The sequence below is a fragment of the Nyctereutes procyonoides genome, unplaced genomic scaffold (assembly GCF_905146905.1).
Source record: "Nyctereutes procyonoides isolate TBG_1078 unplaced genomic scaffold, NYPRO_anot_genome, whole genome shotgun sequence".
Lineage (NCBI taxonomy): Eukaryota > Metazoa > Chordata > Mammalia > Carnivora > Canidae > Nyctereutes > Nyctereutes procyonoides.
In genome coordinates this window covers 21,943,782-21,966,733 of record NW_026575035.1, presented here as the reverse complement: position 1 = coordinate 21,966,733, position 22,952 = coordinate 21,943,782, and the positions used below count along the sequence as shown (strand labels likewise).

The window sequence follows — 22,952 nt, the reverse complement described above, 5'->3', positions numbered from 1 at the left end:
CCCAAGCCATGCTGATTGAAAGCTCTTTGCCTACACTGTACCTCTCCAGGCCTCCTTCCTCTGTCTATTGGTACAACATCTGGTTGGGGAGCTGTCATGAGTTCCTTGGGCCTAATTTTTAGTGCTGGAGAGCATACACAGTGAGACTAGAGAGATGGGTTTGCATTAATTCTACCTCCAACTAAAGCAATGTCGCTTTGTTGGCTTTGGAGCCTTCTGGGTGCCCCTGGTCTTCCTGTAAACGTTAACCCCTACAGGGGTGGGGGGAACAGAGACGCTCATCTCAGAGAGACCCTCTGGAGAGGGAGGACCACTTCTGCTTTCCACGGGGAAGCTGTGTCACAGAGAGCAGAACTGTAGCCAGTGACCTGACAGGAGGCCAGAGGGAGGGGGCTGGCAAGGAAGTGATACTTCCTCCTGCTTCGAAGGCCCCAGACCCAGTCATTTGCCTGCAGCCCCGCCTTCCTTACTACTCAACACAGCTTTTTCCTCTGGCTTCTTTCTACCACCTTCTCCTCTGTTCATTTTCAGTTTGCCCCTGAAAGAGGAGGAGGAGGTAAGGGAGGGGGAGGGAAGAAAAGAATGAATGTAGTCATCAGTAGACAACCTTCTATGGTGAAGCCCATGATGGCCATGCCTGATTTTTCAGCATCAGAAGGATGTGCCTTTTAATATTCACCAACATGGAAACCATTATGAAAATCTAAGTAGGTGTTTTGAAATCTTTTAATGTTCAGGTAATATAATAATTTCTTAATCTAATAATAGTGGTTCAGTTCTATTTTTAAAATTACTTAAACTATAGCCTCTTATTAACTTTTCAGGACAGAGTAGTGACTTTCATACTTCTTTGATCACAACTTACATCAAGAGACATGTTTTATCTTGTGCCTGAATGCATATCTGTCTTCAAAAAAAAGGAAAAAAGAAAGAAAGAAACACAAGTTTGTGAAAGAACCCCTCCTTCTAGCTCATTGGGTAGTGTGACCCAGCACAGTCCTTTTTTTTTTTTTTAAGATTTATTTATTTACTTATGATAGACACACACAGAGAGAGAGAGAGAGAGAGAGAGAGAAGCAGAGACACAGGCAGAGGGAGAAGCAGGCTCCATGGCAGGAGCCTGACGTGGGACTTGATCCTGGGACTCCAGGATCGCGCCCTGGGCCAAAGGCAGGTGCCAAACCGCTGAGCCACCCAGGGATCCCAGCACAGTCCTTTTGAGACCAGCATGGGGGTATCTATCAGAGTTTAAAACTCATGGGGGAGCCCAGCAATTCCACAAGCTCCACAATTTAACACAAATGCGTAGGTAACATATGATACTATTTTTGAAATAAAATATGCATTAGTGGGACACATCATCTGTAAGCTATGCATATCAATAATTTTGATACTAAATATATATATATATATATATATATATTTATTTATGATAGAGATAGAGAGAGAGAGAAAGGCAGAGAGAGAAGCAGGCTCCATGCCAGGAGCCTGACATGGGACTTGATCCTGGGACTCCAGGACCGCGCCCTGGGCCAAAGGCAGGCGCAAAACCGCTGAGCCACCCAGGGATCCCCGATACTAAAATTTTAATAGTGATTATTTCTGGGTTATGGGCTGAATTTTTTTTTTTTTTTTGCTTTTGTACATCTTTATTTTTTTAAAAAGAGAATCACTTATAGGATTTTAAAACAGCAGCATAATGAGCAATGACATGAATCCAATGTGAGTGCAGGGGGAAGGCAGGAATAATCAGAGAACTTTGGGGCAAATGTGGCCATTATTTTCTTTAAAATTTGTATTTATTTATTCATGAGAGATAGAGAGAGGCAGAGACACAGGCAGATGGGGAAGCAGGCCCCCTGTGGGGAGCCTGATTCAGAACTTGATCCTGCTCAAGGCGGGTCACACCCTGAGCTGAAGGCAGGCCAAATGGCTCTGTGTGGATATAGTTGTAAGCAGACCTACCCCTGGAGGAACTCATGCACTACGAATGTTGTAAACAGAGGTAACATTTTCTTTTTTCTTTTCTTTTTTTTTTTTTTTTTAAAGATTTTTATTTATTTGTTCATGAGAGACACAGAGAGAGAGGCAGAGATGCAGGCAGAGGGAGAAGCAGGCCCCATGCAGGGAGCCTGATGTGGGACTCGATCCCAGGACTCCAGGATCATGCCCTGGGCCAAAGGCAGCTGCTCAACTGCTGAGCCACCCAGGTGTCCCAGAGGTAACATTTTCTTAAAGGAGCATCCACTTCTTCTATTTAGTTATATTTAGTATGGAGCTTTATTTCTTGAGTATCTTGTGCAGGAATCATTCATAGGCCCAAGATCTTGTTCTAGTGAGGTAGTGGTAAGCATGGAGGGCCATTGTCCAGCATACTAAATGTTGGGTTTTATTATGTAAAAAGGAGAATCACTGGAGTCTTTTAGTGAGAAGCCAAACTTTTCCCATCACAATCAATTTACTGCCTATAATCTGGGCTATATATGGTGTTGCCAAGTGACACCAGAAATGGTGAGTACTCATTAACTGCTCTGAATTAGGTGGGTGATTAATCCCGGAGCTAACAGGCACTTCCACAGAGATTAATTTGGAGCTGAAAAGTAACATTTATTGTTGTTTTACATGACATCAGAAGGCTTAACCTTGTAGTCCCTAGCACCTAGGTACTTGATCACTGCCCTAAGTGGTCATCTTGCCCAAACATTTATCTGTGTATTCTTGATGATGGTAACACTGTTGAAGAAGTAAATTTCTGTGGTATTTAAAAGGAGAATATATTGTAAAACAGCAGTTTGGTATTGGGATCATGTTTATGACATATAAATTAGTTTATACAAAGAATTACCATACTAGGAATGGCAATATTTGGTCAAAATGGCATAATCTGGCAATGATGCCAGCAACTACCTTGCATAATCAGATACAGCATTCTGATTATCTACTATATTCAATGCCTTTGAGGGATTATTAATTTTAAATTTGAGGGGGGATAATATAAAATGGTAAAAAGAAAATGAGCTTCCAAGTTAAAAAGATCTGAGTTCCTATCTTGGTTCCCCTGTTTATGACTTTAGGCAAGGTAGTTATCTTTACCATTTAGTTAATACTTGGGTTTGTGGTAGTGATTGACAGTTAACCCATAATCTTCTAATGTTGTTTCTGGTACACAGTAGGCACAGAATAAAAGGGAGTTATTTTTATAGTGGGCTGTGTGATTCTGTCTTAGAGAGGAGGAATTCTCTTCCTTCCTCCCATCAACAAACACATACTGAGGCTCGTTTGAAATTCTAATCTGCTTGCGAGGTACCAAGAACTGCAATAAGCCCAGGGGTCACATAGATGTGGTGTTCACAGAGTGTGACCAATGCTATCCTAGATGTATGCACACAGTGCTCTGCAAGCAGAAGGCAAAGGCTCCTAGAGATAGTGAGGACAAGCTGGAGCTGGGTCTGGTAGGAGTAGAAGGGATTCTCCAGATTGAGGCTTTATGGGGATATGCAAATGTGTGAAAGAGCCTGGGGATTCCAGAAAGGTGAGGAGTCCCCTGCCCTAGGCTACAGGGATGGATTACACCCTTAAATAATAAAAGGCTTCATGGACCAGAGAGTGACAAATACCAAAATAGACACACTCCCTGGCTTCAAATGAAATTTTAATATGGAGTTTATGGTCATCAATATAATCAAATGAGCACCCATAAGAGTTGGTTTTTGTTTCTCTGAACAAAACTCTTCTTGTTGTCTCTCTGGACAGTGGATCACATTGACTTTTTGAATTATTTAAAATTTAATGGATTAAAATATATATAAAGAGGAAATTCTAACAGATTAAGTTTCATCACTGCCTGTGTATCTTTTATGGTTTTCAGTTATTTTTATAATTTTAAAAAATTAATACAACCACTAAATGAGAATTGTAATTTTCCTTAAATTCCTTTGCAAGTAGATAATCTTTCAAGAGTTTAAAGTTTTTTTTTAATTTTTTAATTTATGATAGTCACACAGAGAGACAGAGAGAGAGAGAGAGAGAGAGAGAGAGAGACAGGCAGAGGGAGAAGCAGGCTCCATGCACTGGGAGCCCGACGTGGGATTCGATCCTGGGTCACCAGGATCGCGCCCTGGGCCAAAGGCAGGTGCCAAACCGCTGCGCCACCCAGGGATCCCTCTTTCAAGAGTTTAGTGGAAAAAATTTTTCTGAACACTTTAGTGAATGACTCTCAAATGTAACATTGTTGCTATAGTTATAAGTCTTCTGTGACGATAAGACTATACCTTCCAGTTTAACAAATGACATGGCCTTTTTGGTGCCAAGTGTCAGCCTTGGGCTCTTGATGTCACCTGTTTTCCTTGGTATCCAATATTTGAATAATAAAATCTTGTAGAAGGAAGAGATTCTGGTGGTGTGTCTTCCCAGAGCCCTTAGCAGGTAGTCAGTTTCTTTGAACATTGGGTCTCAAGTGTTAGTTTCTTCCCAGGTTATCCTAATGCAGGTGATAGAGGCCATATTGTGAGAAGCACTGGGGTGGGATGCTCAAAGTGGCCCATCTCATTTTTGGACAGCTGTGGTTGTTAGAAATCTTTTTCTATCATGCTACAATATTTCATTTCCATAATTTCTGCCTCCTGCTTCTAGTTCTGCCCCCTGGCACTGTTTTGACACATTTGAAGCTATGGCTGTCCATTTGGGATGTGGAAGGACATTATTGGTTGCTTGTCCACCCAGCACCATCACTCTACCTCTCTTCCGAACAGAACCCAGATTATTTCAGGATCTGTCTTCTCCATGGAAGGGTTCAGCAGATGTTTTCTCCATCCCCATTGAAAGGGTGGCCCTGACTGGTCAGAGGCTCCTACTCTTGCCAGTGATTGGTTCATAAATGGGCGTACTTGGGTTGGACAATAATCAGTAAAGCAAAGTAGCATTCCTTAGATGGTCCTAAAATATAAATAGTAAAAGAATGGAGGGGGAGAAGAGAAGGGAAGTGAGAGACAGATGAGAAATAAAGAAACAACAACAACAAAAAAAAAAACCCTCATGTGAGAGTCAAGAAATTGGAAGGAAAATATTGTAAGCTGTCTTAATTACTAATTTGTAATGTGCACAGTATGTGGTTGCCCATTCTATTCTTTTTTCCCCTAGTCACACAGACTGGTGTGGGATTATTAGTGATTACTGGGTTTCCATAACCACAATTTCATTTTAAAATGTATATTTATTGAGTATTGTGTGTTGGGCATTGTAGTGGGTGCTTTGGGGGAAACAAACATTGGTAAGTGTGAAATTCCTGCCCTGGAGGAGTTTATCGTACTCTATTGTCTCTGAGTGGTTCACCCATCACAAGGCTGACAAATTATCATGCCATAAGGCAGGAAAGTAAGCTTCTTGTGCAGGAGTTCCCTGTACGCCTTAATCAGTCCCCAGAAACCAAGATCTTTCGGAAAAAGGATGGGAGTGTATGAGGTGGATAGAGCGTAGGATGTGGAATTATCACATTTGGACTCAAATTCTAGTTCTACCTGTTCCTAGCCATGGGACTGCTACAAGCTGCTGGCCTTGTTACCTCAGGGTCTTTATACTGAAGCCAAGGAAGCTGGTTTTGAGGACTCCAAGATGCAGTGGATTCAGAACTAGTTGCCCGTGAAGCACGTAGCTAATGGTTGTCATGTTATTGTTACTACGAAGAGAAAGTTGTTTAGTTGGTATCAAAACAATAAAAACAAAAGCCAAAAAATGACAAGTGTTGGCAAGGATGTGGAAAAACTGAAACTCTTATGTACTACTGGTGGGAATGTGAATTGGTGCACTATGGAAAATACAACAGCAGTTCCTCAAAAAACTAAACATAGAATTACTGTATGATCCAATAATTCTATTTCTGGGTATATAACCCCCCAAATTGAAAGTGTTGTCTCAAAGAATTATTTGTACACCCATGCTCATAGCAGCATTATTCACAATAGCTAAGGGGTGGAAGCAACCCAAGTGTCCATCAGCAGACACATGGACAAACAAAATGTGGTATGTACATACAATGGAATATTATTCAGCCTTAAAAAGGAAGGAAATTTTGGCATGGGCTAAAATATGGATGAACCTTGAGGGAACAGTATGATAAGAGAAATAAGCCAGTCACAAAAGGACAAAGGAAGATCTTCCCTGACTTATATTGGAGTTACATCTAAATAAACCCATGCATTTCATATACCTAACCTACTGAACATCACAGCTTAGCCTAGCCTACCTTGAATGTGCTCAGAACACTTATGTTAGCCTACATCATCTAATGCAAAGACTATTTTTATAAGAAGGTGTTGAATATCTCCTGTAATGTATTGGATGATGGATTGCAAGTGAAAACCAGAATGGTTATATGGGCATAGAATGGTGTGTCCTCTGTGATCTCATGGCTGCCACCACTGCCCCTGCCCGGCATCACGAAGAGAGTTTTATACTGTATGTTGCTAGCCCACGGAAATGACCCAAATTCACGATTCCATGTACAGTTTCTACTGAATGCATATCACTTTATCACCACCCTAGAGTATAAAAAAAAAATCATAGGTCAAATCATGATAGGTCAGGGACCAACTGTACTGTATGATTTCACTTACCTGAGGTACCCTTGGAGAAGTCAAGTTCATTGAGACGGGAAGTAGAGTGGTGGTTGTCAGGGGTTGTGGAGGGGGACATGGGAGTACATGTTTCATGGGTGTAGAGTTTTAGTTTTGCAAGATGAAAAGAGTTCTGAGGTGGATGGTGCTGATAGTAACAAGAGAGGAATGAATTTAGTGCCACTAAATTGTACATTTAATGGTTAAGATATAAATGTGTTTGTATTTTATCACAATTTAAAAAACCATTTTGTTTTACTTATTTTTTTGAAAATTTTTTTTATTTATTCATTTGAGAGAGATGGAGAGAGAGCGAGAGCATGAGCTGGGGGGAGAGGCAGAGGGAGAGGGAGAAGCAGACTCCCTGGCTGAGCAGGGACCTGGATGTGGGGCTTGATCCCGAGACCCTGGGATCATGACCTGAGCCGAAGGAAGATGCTTAACTGACTGAGCCACCCAGGCGTCCCTAAAAAGTGATTTTAGAAAAGTTGCTAGGGGGGCACCTGGGTGGCTCAGTAGTGATCCCCAGGGTCCTGGGATCGAGTCCCGCATCGGGCTTGCTGCAGGGAGCCTGCTTCTCCCTCAGCCTGTGTCTCTGCCTCTCTCTCTGTGTCTCTTGTGAATGAATAAATAAAATCTTTAAAATAAAAAAAAAGTTTTCCCTGGGCAGGAGTGGTCTTTTTCTTTTAATTGAAGTATCACATACGTGTAGCAAAGTAGCTTAAAGCCAACCCTCAAGTAACCACCCCTGATCCCATCTCAGACAACAGAAGGGTGCTCAACCCAGGGTCTCCCCATGTATCCCCCAATACTGTCTTCTCTCATCCCGCTCCTAGTTTAATTTAGTTTCCAGTGTCGGCTTTTTAACAATAAACTGTAAGAGACTGAAAAGCAGTACAAAGCCATTTGGTTTGGCAGATAAACAGATTTTCAAGCTGTGGGTTTGGCAGGAGCGGCCTCTCCCCTGTGTGCGGAGGGCCCGCAGTTCAAAAGGAGAGCAAGTCCTCCTCCTGTTTCCTACCCAGGCTATTCAGTTGCTAAAATTCTCACCGGGGAGTTTGATCAGGGCCTCATTTTTTTTTTTTTTTTTTTGATCAGGGCCTCATTTAAATACCTTTTTATTCAACCCTTAGTTAGTAAAGTTAGGTGGCACTAGCCACGTCCTTGCATTTCTAGCCATCTCTGCGCAGCTAAGTGAATTTATAAATGCAAATATCTAAGTGTGGGTGTGATAAAGGTGGTTTCCAGTGACCCGCATGTAATCAAACACCCTGCTATATGCCGCAGACATTTGAAAGCACCAACTGGCTTTGGGAATCCAGCGATACTGTTCCTCAGTAAAATAGGCCTCCTTTTTCTGACATGAAGGAACACAGAACCCTTATTGCTGACTGATCCCCCTCGCATATTTTTGACGTTTATATTTTTGCTGGAAGGGAGAGAGAGCCATTATGTGACCTGTGGAATTTATTAATCCATGAAGTAATGCTTCATTTATTTATTCATCGTTCAGAAAACATTTCTTGGATACTTGCTACTTATGCATATGCATGAAAACGACCTGCAGTCACATCCACTGGCTCCAAATAGCAGAATTGTGCCATATGGACTTAGGAGGAAAAAATATTTTAAAAAGTAGAATGAGGAGTGTAAGTTTCTAGCTCCTATGAAATAGGAAGAACAGACTCAGGCAGAGTAGTGAGCGAGGTGAGGTCTTCCTGGGAGGAAGTCACAGGTTGTGGTCCAGGGCAAGGCCTGGGAAGAACCACAGGCCAGAGGACAGGAGAGCCAGGGTGGGGTGTCTGCTTGCAGCCCCAGCCCTGGCCACAGGGTCTGAGAGTGGCCTCTCTGTGTGCTAGCACTGACGGCTGCCAACGGGGGCTGCAGAAGATTTGAAGAAGACTGGAAATGGAGGGAGGGCTGGACTAGGCCAGGAGCCTCTCCCACAGCACCCCCATTTTGGGACTGCAGAAGTGGGTTCCTCAGTAGAGGAGAAAAAAGAAAAAGTGGAGAAACAACTTAGCAGGATTCCTTACTTGTGCAACTGAAGAGCCCGAGTCCTCACTAGTGGAAGGTATGGTAGCTTGTGAGGAATGGGCGGCCACAGCATCAACTTTGCGGTGACTGAGGAGCTGTGTAATGTCATCATCGCTTCAAGCTAAGAATCAGGTCTTGGGTTTTTTTTTTTTTTTAAGATTTTATTTATTTATTCATGAGAGACACACAGAGAGAGGCAGAGACACAGAGAGAGGGAGAAGCAGGCTCCCTGTGTGGAGCCCGATGTGGGACTCAATCCCAGGACCCCACTATCACGACCTGAGCTGAAGGCAGAGCCACCCAGGCGTCCCTAAACATTTTCTTTTCTTTTTTTTTTTAATTTTTCTTTATTTATTTATTCATGAGAGACACACACACACAGAGAGGCAGAGACACAGGTAGAGGGAGAAGCAGGCTCCACGCAGGGAGCCTGATGTGGGACTCAATCCCAGGACTCCAGGACCACACCCCGGGCCGAAGGCAGGCTCTAAACTGCTGAGCCACCCAGGGATCCCCAACATTTTCTTTTATTATTAGGCAGTCCTTAAGCATGAGAAGTTTAATAGTTTTTTTTTTTTTTTAAAGCTAGGTTTATAGATAGAGAGGGAATAAAACTTGCCGAACTTGGTTGAGGACCGTCCTCTGGCTTCCTCGCCTCCATTGAAATGCCCTGGTTGCAGGACTGAAGTGAAATAATTGGTGTGAGTAGCCAGGTGGAGCATCACACCCTGGCCGGGGAGTGAGGTCCATGTGGGCTCTTCCTCCAGGCAAACCCTCTGATTGGCCGTGGAGCAACCTTAGCCTACTTTCTCCTGACAAGGAGATAAGGTGAAGATATTAGTACATTGGTTTTGATTCTTGTGACTCCTATCATGCCATATAAATGAAAATCCAGATTTTAGGCAAAGGAAAGTGAAGTCTTTATTGTATCTTAAAAGATACTTTTCTCCTTTTAATAATAGGTTATGTGATGCTTGATGTCTTGTCATACTAAATTACAAACACCCTGAGATCAGAAACAAGCTTTTCAGATGCTAAGCAGAACTCCAAGTTCACTGTGGTGTTTAGGAGAGGCTTGAATGCATGGGACTCTCTAGTATGGCTGATAATCCCCCACCCCGCTTTGCTCATTATTATTGTTATTTAGATTTTATTTATTCATGAGAGACACAGGACCCCAGGATCGTGACCAAGGGTTGACGCCCCCCCCCAACTTTACTCTTAAATTTGCCTTTTCTGGGGCACCTGGGTGGCCCAGGGGTTGAGCGTCTGCCTTCCACTCAGGGCGCGATCCAGAGTCCTGGGATCGAGTCCCGCATCAGGCTCCTGTGAAGAGCCTGCTTCTCCCTCTGCCTGTGTCTCTGCCTCTCTCTCTGTGTCTCTCATGAATAAATAAATGAAATCTTTAAAAAAAATTTTGGCCTTTTCTACTTTGGATTTCTCCCTATCTAATAAAAAACGTACTACTTAATATGTACTCCAAAATATTTCAGAATCCCTTCAGTAGAGAGATACAGCACTCTTAGCCATCAAAATTACTTTTTTTTTCAGAATGACTTTTTAAGACTAGTAAACATTTTTTTTTTAAGGAGTAACAAAAGTTTAAATGAAAGATTTGATTTTAAGAAACCACTGGAGTTTTTTTGTTGTTTTTTTAGTTGACTTCTAAAATTTTGCTATACAATTCTGTGATTTTAAATAAATATATAGATCCATTTGACCAACAGCATAATAAGGCTTTGGAATGGTTCTGTCACCCATGGTGTCTGGCAACTGCTGATGTGTTCTCTTTATCACTATAGTTTTGCCTTTTCCAGAATGTGACATAAATAGAATCCTACTGTATGTGACCTATTTTACAGTGTGGCCTTTTTGAGATATAATTCACATATCATATAATTTACCCATTTAAAGTATGCAATTCAGGGATTTTTAGTTGGTTCATAGAAGTGAACAACCATTACTGCAGTCAACTTGAGAACATGTTGACCACACAAAAAGAAATCCTGTTCCCAAAAGCAGTCACTGTTTTCCCCAATCTCCCCAATCCCCCTTGCCCTAGTCAGCTACTAATCCACTTTCTTTTCATGTAAATTACAGGCAACTGTTTTTAATGATATTTTGTGCAGGGCTTTTGATGTTTCCCAGACTGAACTGTTTCCAATTTGATCAATTTAACATTGCAGAATTTCTTGATGTAATTCATAATGCAATTTCTATAAAGCTCAGTATTGTTGGTGGGACACCGGGGAAACCTTTACTGTGTCTTTTATCAAGGATACTCAGAGTAGTTTTTCTCTTTTAGATCTTTGACCTAAAATAAATGAAGGCCCTCTCCAAGAGAATCCTCCAGATTGTAAAGGGCAGTGTTATTAACACTGGAAAGTAAATCATTTGGGAGGGAATCCTGGAAAGCTGAGCTTTAAATTCTGAGGGTAAACTGGGCATTCTGCTATCTCCGCAGCCCTCTCTATTGCCCAAGGGTGATGATGATGCTCTTAACTACGAGGTTGACTTTGTGGGGAGGTGGTCTCTAGAAGCCCCAGCTCCCCGCCTAGAGAATGGGCATGACCTTAGCTTCTCACGGACTCTCACAAGCATCAAGTGAAATAGGATCATTTGAGCCAATGCTTCTTTAGTCATTCTCTTCTTTGTGAGAGGTAATGTCATGTAGGGACAGTGGACAGGGGACCCAGTCACATGACCTGACTCTACACTTGCACGTATAAATTCTCACTGTTGGAGGTATAATCTTGGGCAAAGCACTTAAATTCTGGTCATCTCCATGTGGCCATCTGTTATGTGACAATTAATTATAGAAAGTCTTTGGAAGTTTAGCCGTGATCATTTATGTGGATATCTTCAAAACATAATAGAGTCTTAAATATTTAGTATTTGCTTTTCTTTTGGGAAAGTAATCATTGTTGGCCATCAGAGTCTTCAGGGAGTTTATTCTGTGCAGCTATATGTAAATTACTGAAAAGATTTTGCAGAGGCCGTGGTAGTCTGGACTTAGATGATACTTGGACTTGAGCCAGCACTGCATTTTGAAATGTTTGTTAAAGCTTAGAAGCAGTGTGTTGCCAAAAGGGAAAGAATGTTTGGATGAACGATGGACAAAGGAGAAACCCACACTGGGATGACTTAAGTTTTCCATGCATTGCTTAGTCTCTGTAGGGAGCAAAAGGAACTTTCTGGCCCCTAGGCCTTCAAATCCAGACAGTCTAACTGAACACTAGCTAATAACGAGACACAGGATCCAATTTGCAATCATCTTTTTAGATGAAAGACTGACATATCAGGACCAAGGAGGAAAAGGACCTGGGAGTGATTAGTGTTGGTGCAGAAGGGAAAGCAACTTTCTTTCTTAACTGCAAGAGTTTTATAATGATAGCAGCACAGTATTACTTGGTTTACTTTTGTATCAAGCAATATTTACTTTTCATAAAAATTATAGAAATAGCAATTTTACTGAATATGTGTCCTCTGTTAGGTATGTTATTGATATTCTTGTTACTGATACAGAAACCAAGGCTCAGAGATAATAAATTATCCTATGAGCTCCTTTAGCTACTAAGTAAATGGAACCTGAGCCAGCTTGACTCCCAAACTGGTGTGTTCTGCAGGCATACCTCAGATATACTGCAAGTTCAGTTCCCCGCCACCGCAGTAAAGCACATACTGCAGTCAGGAGAGTCAAATGAAATTTTTGGTTTCCCACTGCATATAAAAGTTATGTTTACACCATGCTATCGTCTCGTAAGTGTGCATTTGCATTATGTCTGAAAAAAACAATATACATACCTTACTGAAAAAAATGCTAACCAAAATCTGAGCCTTCAGTGAGTCATAATCACTGATCACAGATTGCCATAATAAGTATAATATTAATGAAAAAGTTTAGAGTATTGTGAGAATTACCAAAATGTGACACAGGGGCATGAAATCAGCAAATGTGGTCAGAAAAAGCAAAGTGCAATAAAATGAGTATGCCTGTATTTAACCTTGGAAGGTTAGTTTCATTTTTTTGAAGATTTTATTCGTTTATTTCAGAGAGGGGGGCATGAGTGGGGCAGGGGAAGATGGAGAGGGAGAAGCAAACCCCCCGCCCTAGCAGGGAGTCTGACACCAACAATTTGGGCTTAATCTGAGGCCTCTGGGATCATGACCTGAGCCTGAGATGAAGGCAGACACTTAACCGACTGAGTCACCCAGGCATACTTGAAAGGTTATTTTTTAAAAATCGTGACTTTAATATGTGGAAGGTAATGTCCACTTTAGTTTATCAAGTTGACTTCATACATTTACTTAAATGAAAGCAGAGGAACATGGTTGCTCCTGAGAGATTAATACTAAATAAAAATTATGCAGCAGACATTTTTTGGGCACACACTGTGTATCATTAACACTTGCTAAGTTTTTACTCATTTAATCCTCACTACAACTTTTTGAAATTGGGACACTTATCATCCCCCTTTCTGCAGACAAATAAAGATTAATTGCAGTGTCACATGGCTCTGCTGGGTGGAGCTGGAGCTTGAACCCAGGAAGTCTGCCTGGCAAGCTCAACTCCACCGCTGCATGACTCTAATGTCTAACTTCTGTCTTGCAGAGGATAGAAACCCAGATACTAAAAATCGGTCAGAGCAAGAGAGAGCTCCCAATCATTTCAGTGTGGTGTGATTTTTACCATACTCACAGCTTGAAAAGAGGGAGAGCAAAAAAGTTTCTTGAAATTGCACTGAAACTATAAACAGGACGATCAGGAGTTGAAAGCACGATCAAGATTAAGCCAGTTGAACTTATCCACATTAACTTCAGGTGGCAATTCATTCTATTATAGTTGTCACCCTTTGTTGGGAAATTATAATTTTCCTCTTCCACCAAAGCAAAGCAAATAATTTATTTTATAGCTAAGACTGAATCATGATTGGATTAGCCTTTTCTTCACTATGTAGCTCGCATCTTCCTTTTGCTAATTACTTATGTAGCTTGCATTTTTCTTCCCATTAAGCAGTAAATCTTCAGTATCATATACTTGCTAGTTCTTTACCTTAAAATGCTGCTACAAATCCTTGCCGTTTGAAAGGTTAAGACTGTAGTTAATAGATTACTAATGGCAATGGGTAGAATTGTAGGCAAAGAACATCCAGATGAGTTGCATAGCCATCTCCAGTTCATTCCCCTTTGCTTTTTTTGTGGCATTTGTGGCAATGTGTCTAAATGCCTGAGCGAAGCCACTTTATTCCCTGGGAGACAGTATCAACTACACAGCCAGTTTTTTTTTTAAGATTTTATTTATTCATGAGAGAGAGAGAGGCAGAGACCGAAGCGGAGGGAGAAGCAGGTTCCCTGAGAGGAGCCAGATGTGAGACTCGATCCCAGGACCCTGGGATCATGACCTGAGCCGAAGGCAGATGCTCAGCCACTGAGCCACCACAGACGCCCCAACACATTCAGTCCTTTTGCTCAGCCCTTGGGCACTTCATGACAAAGTGTCTCCTATATCATTTATAAATGGCTTTTTCAATTTCTGAAGGATGACTCTCTGAAAAGAAGTTAAAATAAAAATGGATAAGGCTAGGCTTCAACTTTTCCTTTAAAAAGGAAAATGTGTTAAAATCTCTCTACTTTCTTTCATTACCAGGATGTCAGGTGATTCTTTGAGTAATCCCCAAATTTCTCCTGTCCTGATGAAGTTGGTAGAAGTGGAATTGCTTTGACATTGACTTTAACAGAAAAGGAGCCATTTAATCTCAATGCCAGCCCTTGTGCTCATTATTGGACTTTTAATACACCTTGTGGCCTAACCGGAGACACTTCTGGTGATTTCCCAGGACTAATAGTCCCCATTGTGGTGGCTTCAGGCTTGATGTGGAGCATAGGCGCTGGGTTATGCTTGCTTTCTGGGGATGAAGGTGTTCCTAGGGGGAATGTTGCATCAAGATTTTTCCTGCAATTCAGAAGAAACACAGGGCATACTCTTAAATAAACTCTGTTGACTGTCTGGAATCATTGCTGGACTTGTAAGAACCTTCGGGCCATGAAACCACTGCACCATCCTGAACCTGAGCTGGAGGCAGCAGGGAGAGAGCACCTAGCTGAATAGCTTGTGCGAAGTCATTCCCTGGTCCCTTGCTCAACCAGAGACTAATGAGAAGAGTCAAAGCCAAAACGGACACTCGGACTGTGATTTGGGTTAGGACAGTGATGTACTCATTACCAGACAGACACAGGGAGGAATTTGGGGTTAGAAAAGCCAGATGAGTCACTGGTTATGTATCATCATTTTAAAAATGTCTTGTATTGATATGAATGGGAAGGTGTCTTCACAGTGGAGCAAATAGAAGAGTAGAGCCCTACTCTGAGGTATCTCTCTCAAGTCTTCGAAAGAACCAAGTGGTCTAGTGGGGAAGAGTGAAGATGGTAAGTCTTCTGTATGTGAGACTAGTAGGACCAAATTGAAACAGATGAAATAACTTTAACAAGAGAACAATGATTAACTGAATTACTTCTGGTTTTGACTGCCGGTGGTTCAGGAAATGAACAGGTTGGAAATGTCCCGCTGTTCTAAGTTTTATTTTTAAGGTCAGGAGATACATTATTTTCTTGGAGGCTTCTTTTTACTTCTGTCTTGATAGTTTAATCTGAGTACATTGGGGTTTATTGAGACCCTCCCATTTGAAAGTGATTTCGACTTAGTTATGATTAGCCTATTGCTTGTTTATGTAGAATTTAGAGTATTTTATCCTTTATATAGATTTTAAGATCTTAAACATGAAGTAGCATTGTTTTATCAATCATAAAAGTATCTGTTCCTGGGGAGTCCTGGGTGGCTCAGTGGTTTAGCATCTGCCTTTGGCCCAGGGGGTGATCCTAGAGTCCCAGGATCTAGTCCCACATCAGGCTCCGTGCCTGGAGCCTGCTTCTCCCTCTGCCTGTGTCTCTGCCTCTCTCTCTCTCTCTCTCTCTCTCTGTGTGTGTGTCTCTCGTGAATAAATAAATAAAAATTTTTAAAAATAAATAAATAAATAAATAAATAAATAAATAAAATCTTAAAAAAAAAAGTATCTGTTCCCTGAGGGTTTATTATAAACAATGAGGTGGAATGACTTAAAGGGAAATGATAGCAATAGTTTTATAATAGATAAATCTGAGATAAGTAGAAGTGAATTCTGTTTTTCATAAACTGTATCCCAAAGATAATACTTTGTAAATTCTACCATTTTCTTTTTTAAAAAAATTTTTAAGATTTATGTATTTAGGGATCCCTGGGTGGCGCAGAGGTTTGGCGCCTGCCTTTGGCCCAGGGCACGATCCTGGAGACCTGAGATCGAATCCCACGTTGGGCTCCCGGTGCATGGAGCCTGCTTCTCTCTCTGCCTGTGTCTCTGCCTCTCTCTCTCTCTCTGTGACTATCATAAATAAATAAAAATTAAAAAAAGATTTATGTATTTATTTATTTATTCATGAGAGACAGAGAGAGGAGAACGTGGGACTCATTCCCAGGACCCTAGGATCACGAACTGAGCTCAAGGGAGAAGCTCATCCACTGAACCACCCAAGCAGCCCTCTATCATTTTCTTTATGGCTATAGTGTAACCATATTTTTGGCTATTAGGTTTACAGAACAAAAGTAAAGTTCACAGAAGCTAAAGTATGATACAAAAGCCAATTCTCTGGCATACCAGCAAATACATTCCAATTATGGGCTCTATTTATCAATTAGAACCTTACTTTTTTTTTTTCCTGAGCATTGTTTTGAGTTCAGGTATGGGGTCAGAATGGCAGTGGATAGGGGGATCCCTGGGTGGCGCAGCGGTTTGGCGCCTGCCTTTGGCCCAGGGCGCGATCCTGGAGACCCGGGATCGAGTCCCACATCGGGCTCCCGGTGCATGGAGCCTGCTTCTCCCTCTGCCTGTGTCTCTGCCTCTCTCTCTCTCTCTGTGTGTGACTATCATAAATAAATAAAAAAAATAAAAATAAAAATAAAAATAAATAAATAAAAAAAAGAATGGCAGTGGATAAATTCTAATCCCTATTCATGAATAAGGGCATGGAATTGTAATGTCATTTGGGATCACTACTGTTGGAGTTCATTGGCAGGGCATCATCCGTGGCATTTTCATTGCTATGATTTCAGTTCTGATGTGGAGTTCAGTATTCGATAAGATTCCTAACACAACACACAACTGGATGGTGCCGTGCTTTTTCAAAAGAGCAGGTGAGTTGTAGTCGAGGGGTTTTATAGTAGTTCTCAACCGTGGCTGCCCATGGGAGTCAATTGGGACCTTTTTTTTTTAAAAGATTATATTTATTTATTCATGAGAGACACACACAGAGAGAGGCAGAGACACAGGCAAAGGGAGAAGCAGGCTCCATGCAGGAAGCCCAACATGGGACTCGATCCCAGGACTCCAGGACCACTCCCTAGGCTGAAGGCAGGCGCTAAACCTCTGAGCTACCCAGGGATCCCGGGAGTGGTGGGACATTTAAACCTTCCTATTGCCACACTGGACCTAGACCTAGCTGAGTAAATGGGAATAGCGGGAGACCCAGGTTCAGTACTTTTTAGAGCTCTGGTCGAGATTCTGATTCTGTATCTGCTTGAGAACCGTTTCACTAGATCTCACCATCGTGGTATCTTCGGGCCATTATAAGAAAACATTCAGATCAATGAGTTAGGGTGGTGCTGTAAATACCTGGTCATTTTCCAGCTGAATGTCCTATGTCCTTGAGTATAGAGACATACCCAGAAGAGCTACCTAACTAGAAGTTGCTCCTTCGAGGAAAGCAACTGGAGCAGGCACCATTAGGGGAGTGGACACCTTCCTGGTGTCAGAGCTCTCATTCCACTGTCTCCCACACACATTTAGGAGCATCTGGAGTGGAACAGGGACACACCATCTGCTGGGGCGTCTCATTCACCGAAACGGCATTGTCTTGGCTGTGCTTTAAGGTTTGTGGGATCCACAGAGCTTTCATCCCTTAGGGATTTCCTATTCAGGTGTGGAGTGTCTCCTGCATGCAAGGGGCTGGCTCCTCTTTTCCTGGGACGTGGCTCCAGGCATCCTGAGATCTTAACTACTGGTCTTGACACTTGTCAAAGTGACCCACGAGTGAGATAGGAATATGTGTAGGAAACCACGACGTTCATAGTTTTATCAGAACTCATCATCCAGTAGGGTTCTCTGTCTCTGTCTCTCTGTCTCTGTCTCTCTCTGTCTCTGTCTCTCTCTCTTTCCACATGTAACAGATTAACTGGTGTGCTCAGAAATGAGGAACCTGTTTAGTCAAAGGGCTGGTATGGAGAGATCTGCCCTGTGAACCCCAGGGCAAAGTACCCCATCATAGAGCTGCTTTTTTGTCAGATGTTAGAATTTCTTATCAAGATTGGTTTTGAAAAGATATGTGAAAGCTCTTTGTTGGAAAAGAATGAAATAAACCCCATTTAATCTCCAGCTGAGCCAGGGTGTGAACCTCCTGCCCAATAGAGAAGGAGCAGCACTCTGGGAAACCAATAACCCTTTCCTCTTTCTGCAGCATTCATGGGGGTTCAGTGAGCCACTGGTGTCCATCTAAAGGCTGATAATACCAAAATGCTGGCAAGGATGTGGGGAGATTGCAATCTAAAAATGGGACAGCTACCGCAAGATACCCTTTGGCAGTTTGTTATAAAATTCAACATACACTTGCCTCACAACTCAGCATTTCCACGCCTAGGTGTTTGTGCAAGAGGAATGAAAATGTACATCCACAAAATGACATGCTCAAGAATGTAGACAGCATCTTCTTTCATTTTATATATATATATCCCCAAACCCTGGAAATGTCTTGAATACCCATTATCAGAAGAGTGGTTCAATACATTTGGATAGTAGACTTATAAAATGGGATACTCTGAGACAAAAAAAAAAAGTTACTGATATATGCAAGAACTGGTTGAGTCTCACAAACATATTCAGGGAAGCACATCAGAAAGAGATACAAATTAGATGATTTCATTTGCATGAAGTTCAAGAACAGTGCTCACAGGGAGGGTGTCACTTAGAAAAGGACAGTGGTCTGTCTAAGGTGATCAGCATGTTTGGTATCTTGTTTTGGAAGCTGGGTACGTGAATGTGGACATATATCAAAATCAATCTCCTATAGCATTTAAGATCTGTGCATTTCATTATATATACATATTTGTTTTGGTGGATAATCAGAATTCATTTTTCTTGATTTTTAAATAATTGTGATAAAATATACATAAGATTTAGCATCTTAACCATTTTTAAGTGTACCGAGGCATTACGTGCATTCATACTGTTCTGCAGCCATCACCACCGTCCATCTCCCGAGCATGCTATATATGGTTTTTCCTTGATAAGAAAAGCAAACTAAAGATAACATCATGTCCTAAGGTTCCATTAAGCTCTAACTGAGGTATTGACCTGGTGCATGCGTGAAGCCAACCCTGACTGTTCTTTTGTCTGTGGCCCCAAAGCGTGTCAAATATACCTCTGTGTGGTACCTGTCATGTCTTATCAGCAGTAGCATCGATTTGCCTGTTTCTCTCACTGTTCCCTGAATTCCCGAGGGCAGAGAGCATCCTGCTCATCCTCTTCCCCCACATCCATGTAGGTGAGGCTTTCATGAATGTGTGCTGAACTCCAAATGGTTCTAATGTCAGAATTTGGCTTGGTACATTTCCATGCTCTTCTTCTTTGTTTTTGTTTGTTGTTGTTGTTTTTAAGATTTTATTTATTTATTCCCAAGAAACACACACAGGCAGAGACACGGGCAGAGGGAGAAGCAGGCTTCCTGCGGGGAGCCTGGTGTGGGTCTCGATCCCAGGACCCTGGGGTCATGACCCGAGCCAAAGGCAGACACTCAACCACTGAGCCACCCAGGTGTCCCTCTATGCTCTTCTTAAAGAAAATATGAGCCTGTAGTTTTCCCAACTACCTCTGTAAAACGGTTAAAGAAATGGTGTGAGAATTTAGAATTCCTGAAACGGGAAACATTTAGTGTGACTTCCTGGAGCTCCTTGCTCCTATTTAACATGTGTGTTTTTATCTCTTTTCTTCCTTCTTGCTGGAGTCGGCTTCTGGACTCCCACACCCAACACCATGACTTAGGCACTTCCCTTTCTCCTGTGCCTTGTGGTTTCCTGCCCTGCCTCCAAATACTCTATCTAAACAACACAAAAGAGCCTGGGCGACCACTGAAAATATTTTATTCTCCTAGCAGCTCAGAAGAGTTGAAACTAAAACTTCAGGTTTTTCTTCTTCAGAAACTCCCCGATTTCCCAGGAATAAGGAGGAGTATAAGGTAATGGGAAGGATTACCTTACGCTACCGTGTAAGGACCTGGACACAGTGCTTTCGGGCTGTGCCACAGATGGTCCATGGGCAGCCCCTTATTCCTCTTCTGGGCCTGAAAGCCAAAAATAGGGTTAATAATGTGATTAAGGGCTTCCATCCCCAGAAAGCTAAACAATTTGTACCATTTCTGATTGTCCCTTCCCATTTAGACATGACTTTCAATACAGATTCAGCATTTTATCCTGTCTCCAATTTTATGCATTTTCTTCACAATAAGGCTACCAGCTCACATCAAAAAAAAAAAAATGCTTTGCCGAGGGCTTTAAAGCATTTAAAGCCTGCTTTCAGCCTATTTTATGATTTTCATCTTGTTACTGTTGAGTTAGGGTTAGGGCATCTCTGCTTTTGATAGCATTCATATCAACACTTAGGTCTTTTGGCCTTTTACTAAATTTTTTTAATTATAGGTTTAAAATGTAATGAAACACTCCAGTAACTGCATCCACTGTCACCTTATACTAAGTAAAGACACTGCTCCTGATGACTTGGAGTGGTTGGCAGCATCAGCCATGCAGTAAAGGGAAAGGTGGATCTGCCGGCTGATGGAGAAAGTCTGCATTTGGTGCAGGAAAGGTTGTTTAGAGATGCACCATTTTAGTCTAGAAGTTGAACATGTGTAAGTGAAGACCATTTGGAATTTAAGGAAGTTTCATTTTACGGATGGAAAACCCATTCATTTATTCATCAGCAAATACATGAAGAGAGGCTATTAAATGCCAGCTTCAATTCTAGTTGCTCTGGAGAGAGTGAACAAAAGACACAGGGCTCTGCTCTAACGGTGCCTGGGTTGCCAGTCAGGACTAAAAGACAATAAATTGGGATGCCTGGGTGGCTCAGCGGGTGAGCTTCTGCCTTTGGCTCGTGTTGTGATCCCAGGGCCCGGGATCGAGTTCCACATCAGTCTCCCTGCATGGAGCCTGCTTCTCCCTCTGCCTGTGTCTCTGCCTCTCTCTCTCTCTGTGCCTCTCATGAATAAATAAAGAAAATATTAAATAAATAAATAAATAAATAAATAAATAAATAAATAAATAACAAAATATTATAAATGCTTTCAGACTGGATGAAGGGGCTCTGAGGAAAGTAAGGCTGAGTAATGTGACAGAGGGCATGTTAGGGGAGCACTACTTTAGCTACATTGGTGGGGGATTGGGGGTCTCTTTGAGCTGTGATCTGAGTGATGTGGAGGACAAGGAGAAGGAGAAGATTTTAGACAGAGGGGACAGCAAGTTCAAAGGTCCTGAGGTGAGGATGAGCTTGAGTGTCTGCAGAGAGGAAGCCTGTCTCCTATGGCTGGAGCCAGAGGGCGAGAGAGGTCGGAAAGGCAAGCAGAGGGCCCTCTCCAAGCACTCCCACCTTCTCTAATCGAGGGCTCTGAAGACTCTGGTAAATAACTTAGCTTTTATTTTAAATCCTGAAGAAAGCTGCAGGAGGGTTGTAGTCAGTAGATAAAGATTTCGCTGTGTGGGGGAATGCAGGGGCAGACAGTGTTGGCAGATTTGGCAAATAAAAATACAGGATGCCAGATGAAACATAAATGTCAGGTAAACGATGGATTTTTTAAAATATAAATGTGTCCCGTGCCATGCTTGGAACATACTTATACTAAAAATAATTTCCTGTATCTGCAGAATTCCGATGTACCTGGGTGTCCCTGGCTTGGATCTGGTGGTTGGGGCACCCATGCGCTTGACCCTGGGGCCGGAGGGTCAGACCGAGGAGAGCTAGCGCTTGCTGATGACAAGACCTTGCCGCTGGGTTGGATTTGGGGAGTGAGAAAAAGACATCTCGGTTTTCAACCTCAAGAGCTGAGGGTGCCCTTTACCGAGATGGAGGTGGCAGGAGGAGTCGTGTGTGTGTGCGTGTGTGCTGAGGACGTGTCTTATTTAAGGGTATAGCAAACAGGAAGCGGAGACACGGAAGCCTGATTCTGAGTGAGCTGAATGTCATTGTGATTTGTTCCCCATCTGTCCCCCTCCCTTCCAGGCCTCTCTCTTCCCTCTCCCCGTCTAGTGGTGCTCGGCTCTAATCGAAGGAGAGGAATAATCCAGAACACAAAGCGTGGCTGGGACGAGCCACTTCCTAAATGGACCCCAAAATGGGAAAAATAAATGCACTTCCTGGAGACCTAAAGGGTATTTCTATTTCATTGTGTGCCTCTTTCATAGTGTACCTCTGAGGATACCTTGATAGGCGTAATGAAGGAAAACAGTTTTTGCAATGAAGTGGTTGTGTGGGCGGTGAAGGACAAACAATTTCAACCAGGCTCAAGGTGTCTGAGTTAGAACACCTATAGAACCCAGCATTCCAACTAGACCCTACCATGGTTACACTTAAGTGTTTTCTGAAATTTTAGCCCAAATAAGAAGTTCTTTTGAGTAAGAAAAAAACGAGTTTGGAAAGCACAGTTGCAAAACTGAATATCCTGATAAAAAATATTTTTTTTAAAAAAAGAACTACAAATATTATAATTTCCTTTAAAGTGAACATTGTGAAAAGTTCATTCACCTTGACTTTACTTTTATATAGTATGAAGCCACTTTACCAGATAAGCATTTTGATTAGACAGGGTTTGGAGGTAAAATGGCCTCACATCCAGGGAATGTTTTACTTTATTTTTTTAAAAGATTTATTTACGTATTTTACGTATTTATTTGGAGGGGGGCACAGAGGGAGAGGGAGCAGCAGACCCCCCACTTCCCGAGCAGGGAGCCTGATGCGGGGTTCTGGGATCAAGACCTGAGCTGAAGGCTGAGCCACCCAGGCGCCCCAGAGAATGTTTTAAATCAAAATTGGATGTATCCCATGACTTTTTCTTTTTTTTCTACCTGTTCTTTTGTCTCTCTGTCTCTCTCTCTTTTTTTCCCTACCTCTTCTATTTAAATCTTTTAGGTAAGAATTTTACCAAAAATTCGCATTAAAATATAAACAGTCAATA

At 42.1% G+C, this 22,952-nt stretch overlaps 1 protein-coding gene across 2 annotated transcripts in view; it reads left to right on the top strand.

Moving 5' to 3' along the window:
- The window catches only part of LYN (LYN proto-oncogene, Src family tyrosine kinase), a 115,861-nt gene that overhangs the window by 4,608 nt on the left and 88,301 nt on the right, over positions 1–22,952 (top strand). The window lies entirely within an intron of this gene.